This window comes from Vicia villosa, linkage group LG1 (assembly GCF_029867415.1).
Source record: "Vicia villosa cultivar HV-30 ecotype Madison, WI linkage group LG1, Vvil1.0, whole genome shotgun sequence".
In the NCBI taxonomy this organism is placed as follows: domain Eukaryota; kingdom Viridiplantae; phylum Streptophyta; class Magnoliopsida; order Fabales; family Fabaceae; genus Vicia; species Vicia villosa.
Window position 1 is genome coordinate 54,107,779 of NC_081180.1, and position 5,238 is coordinate 54,113,016.

Genomic DNA, 5,238 nt, shown 5'->3' on the forward strand with positions numbered 1-5,238 from the left:
CACATTAATGTTAGGTACGTATTCACCATCAAAAACTACCTTGAAACTCTGATTATGTTCACCTAATAAAATATATCAAAAGTCAATTAATATATTGTGAACAACTTGAAATCTATTATTTCTACCAACACTTTCAAACTATTTGAAATTCCAACAAATGACTCAATGTACTTGATGTAAGTAAAATTGTAAATGTAAAAGCTAAAAGTTTTATAGAGAATAACTCAAGTTTTAGTGTTTTACACTGGTTAAACACTTTAAAGTAAAATTGTTTTACATTTATAAGTCGGTTTGGAAAGTTAAAGTCGATTTGTAAAGTTAAGTCAAACCAAACAGTAATTATAATATAGGATTGGTTTGTTTTAACTTAAATTATTTTTTTTTAAATGATTTTTATAGTAATATTTTTAAAATATTATAAATTTTTTAAAATTGAATGATTAATTTTAACATCCTATAATATAAACTCATATTATTGAAGATCAAACATAATCAAAATTACAATTTTTTTATGTATTTCAAAAAATATTTTTATAAAAAATTATTTGAAATAATTTTAAAATTAAGTAATTTTTTTAAAATTTAAATATTCAAAAAAAAATTTCTTAAATTTTCATTTAAATTTTTATAATAAATTTTTTTGAATTTATTTTTACACAAAAATATATAATCCTATAAAAATCATTTTTAAAAAAATTCAAAACAAATAGATCAATAATAGTTAGGGATGTCAACGGGGCAGAGAATGTTCGGAGGATGCTTCCCAGCTCTCTGCCCCACTCCCAGATTTTTTCTCCGTTCCCATCTCCAGTCTCCGCCACGGGAGAATATTTTCCCCCATTCTCATCCCCACGGATCCCCACAGAAATCCATAGATATCAAATCTTAAAATTTTTTTTTACTTTTTTAACAAAACTGTAACTCTAATATTTTGTTATTTTTTTTCTTTTTTTTAGAATTAAAAAATGCAAAAGCACTATTTCTAATTTTTTTCTATAAAAAAATAAATATTCAACCGAACTTCTTGCTACAATGCATGTCTTTGTACAACTATGATGTAATGTCATTATACATAAGAAAAAACAACAATAACCCCTTAGGAGATGATGAATGAGGAGACAGAGAGTTGAGAAAATAAAAGGAGGATACGACATATACATTGCATGTATTGGATGCACTTTTCTAGAATTTGATAATTAGCATAGTGAAATAATATATTATACAATAAAACAAAACAAAAATGACTCATCCACTAAACTCTTCATTTTCTAATACATTAATATATTTAAAAAAAAAAAACATGTTAAATTATATATATGATTATATATTAAATAATAAATATAAAATTTAAATAATATGTTCGGGGTCGGGGAATTTGTGGGGCGGAGGATACTTTTCCAATCCCTGCCCCAAAGTGTCAACGGGAAAACTTTTTTCTCCATCCCCGTCCCCACAGAAAAAAAAAATCTTTAATTTCAGAACTCCGAACAGATAATCCCAACAGGGATTCCCGTTAACGCATACTACTATTAAGATTTTATTATCCAATCACTCACTATTTATGTATGTATTATCCAAGAAGACAACTACACCCCTCAATTTTATAATACTAGAGTAATTTTTCACCATTTATAAATTTTGCACTCCTCAAAATCTCACATTTAAATAAATTGATATTTTTTCTATTAAAATTGAGGTAGGGTTGGACTCAAATTAAATTTTGATGTTAAATTTTTGAAGAGCAGACTTGAATACATTCCGATTCTATAGCTGGCAATGACCTCAACTCAACAATACTATTAGCAATAAATTTTAAGAAAAGAATAAAGTGGCAGTTAGTACACGAAGTTGACAAAAACAAAATTTCCCAACAGTTGAAGTAGTTGGGTTGGGTATATCAATATGATGATACAAATATGTCAAACACCAAAACTTATTTCCCAAGAGAATAAATTTTAGTCAATTCAGATTAAACCTAAGTGACACCGTTTCTTGTTGGTCGCATACATACGTGGAACATGACTCCCATTATTTCATATTCATTTTATTTTGAAGTGAAAGCCTAATGAGTTCAACTTTTCTATATACTAATGTTTAATAAATTGAACTTAGTTGTATTGATTTAGTCAATACAATATTCATACATTAATATATTAGCAAGAAAGACCTTCGTTACCTGAAGAAAACTTAATGAAAATAATAAAGTTTAGACTGAGGAGCGTTTTTTTTTGGTATGAATGAAATATTTTATGTAAACAATTATAATAATTAATCTTTTGAATAAGAGAAGACTATAATTATTTCAAGAAGAATTGAATATAAAAAAAACCAAAAACGTAGAAATATGAACTAAAATTATTTTGATTAAGAAGTTACACAAGAGGCAACACATACTCAGTATGTGATGAATCAATTCATAGTGTTGTTATACACTAACTATAAGCCTAAGTGAAGAAAATATAAAAGAGTGAAAAGAAATTTCTGCTGTTAAGCTTTATCCTCCAATGGAGTTTTTAAGAAATTCACTAATACTTGATCAGTTCATACATTGTTTATATTGGATGACAAAAGAAACTAAATATACCGAGTTGTTGCTCGAGAGTGTTTCATGTTTGCTTATGTTCATTAAATGTGTTATCAGCTGTAACAAGCTTCATGATCAGTATTCAAGAAGAAGATGAAGATCTACGCACAAGAAGCAATCATCAAGAGAGCTGGTGCTCCATATCTGCTTATGAAGATGAAAAGAAGATGGTCTTACAAGAAGGAATTAATCTCAAGAGCTAAAGCTCTAATCTCCTTACTCTGACTAGAAAAGACCAAAACAAAAAGAAGCAATTTACAACAAGAGCTGATGCTCTTAATCTGTTTTCAGAAGAAGAAGAAGATCACTTGAAGAAGCAACCTAACACGGAGCTGTTGCTCTAAATCTGCTTTCAGATGATGAAGATCAAATCAGAAGCAATTTACAATAGAGTTGTTGCTCTAAATCAGCTTAAGAAGATTTGAAGATAAGGATCAATTCAAGAAGCAACAAAAACAGAGTTGTTGCTCTAAATATGCTTTTAGAAGAAATGAAGATCAAATCAGAAGAAAATTTACAAAAGAGTTTTTGCTCTTAATCAGCTTAAGAAGATTTGAAAACGAAGATCAGCTTGAAGAAGCACTCAACAAATGGAGCTAAAGCTCTTACTCTGCTTACCACCAAGAAGCAAGGATCTCATTCAGAAGATGCAGACAATAAGACTCCAAAGATTATTCATTCACTCAAAGTGATTACTTGTCATTATATCAAAACAAATGTACTTAGACATTAGAAGATCTGCTTATTTAGAAGCATTATGTTGTAACTAATTCAATTGGTAATGATTCCTTGAGCGACCAAATAAAGGTCAGGAGCTTGAGAAGACAGTGATGGTGGCCACTATGGAAATCCTCATGGAGACCAAGCGAAAGTCAGAAGTCCAGAGAGGTCAATGAATGTTATATCTGTGGATCAGATCACTGAACAGTTCATTGGGGTTAGTCACAACAGTTTGGTTGTGCAGGGTTAGTCACGAGCAGTTAGCTTGTGCAGGAAGTTAGTCACAACAGTTTGCTGTGCAGGGTTACTAGATTGATGAACGTTATATCTTGCTGAGATCACTGAACAGTTCATTCATCTAGGGGTTAGTCACTCGCAGGTAGCTTGTGTAGAGTTAGTCACAGCAGTTGGCTGTGCAGGTTGTTAATCATGACGGTTGATCATGCAGGTGTAATCAAGTTTAGTTATAGTGGATTAAGTCCTCTATCGAAAGACAAATCACCTGAGGAGGGTGGAGTGGAGGTAGCCTTATTCAGAAGGTGAACTAGGATAAAAACGAACGTGTCTTTTACTTTCTGTACAATTCATTTAACTCAGAACACTCAAGCATAATGTCTTCAGAACTATACTGAGACAAGTCAGAAGTTCTGATGATATAAAGAAGTTAAAATGAATATCTCATTGGTTATGCAACTCCATTCCAAACATGCTTCCGCAACATTAAAGCATATCCAGAAGATGAGATACTGAGAAAAAGAAAAGAGTTTAGAAAAAGGGAACTTTAATTTGATAAAGAACACAATTCAATCCCCCCTTTCTTGTGTTTTTCTCCGCCTTCAATTGGTATCAGAGCATGGCTCTGTTATTGATCTCAAGATCAAACATTTAACCGTGTAGAGATATCCGGAAGGAGAAAAACCACAATGAGTAGAAAAATAACGTCATAGTCCAACACTCAGTATAATCAGAAGATGTCAAGGCAAAGATCTCAATACTCTGAGAACATTATCTACATATCTAAAGGAGTCTGTGGATCATAATCAAATCTTATAGAGGCTCAAGACATCAGATTGAAGGAAATTATGCTTAAAGAAAGACACTTAAAATCAAGAAAAACAAGTAGGGTTGACTCAAAGCCAGGATGATCAAACCCAGCCAGACAGATCAGATTAAAAGAGTGGAGACACAACAGAACAAGACTGAAGCAGAAACAGACAGAACTTCTGCATAAGAAGATGCTCTCTTTCTCAGAAGATACTAGAAGAAAGGTTTATCATCCAGAACGATCAGATCTTTCTAAAACACTCTCTTTTACAATTCTGCTAAATTTAATATGAGTTTATTAATAATGTATATAAATCTCTCTTGCATGTTAAATTAAAAAGTCCTTATAGCCTCCTACTCTATTAGTAGTCCTATTCTCCATGCATATCAGTAGTCTACTCACTCCCTCGATAACATAGCTCAACCACCTCATTAACTCATTTGTCTCATATTAATTATTTTGATTCCCTTAGAGATATAAGTTCCTACTTCATAAGCTCCTCAATAAGACATTTCCTTCTCAAAAATACCGCCACTAACCTATCTAGGAAACCAAAACCTTCTTGAAGTTATCTCAGAAAACCAAGCCGAAGTCTCATCTGTTGAAAACATTTTTGCATGTAGTCTTATGAATGTGCTCTACAATCAAAAATGGACAAGATATCTCTCGATTCTGAAGAAACCTATCTATGAGAATCTTGTTAAAGACTTCTGAAAACACGCATCTCTTAACCCTGAAAATAACTCCATCTCTTCCTTTATCTTCGATATTCCAATTCCCATTAACTATTTCCCCTTTGTTCTTGCACTGGATGTGAGAACCTGGGTATCACCATTAACTCCCATAAGACTGAGTTCATAACACCTGATATGTTACGCCTCCTTCATGA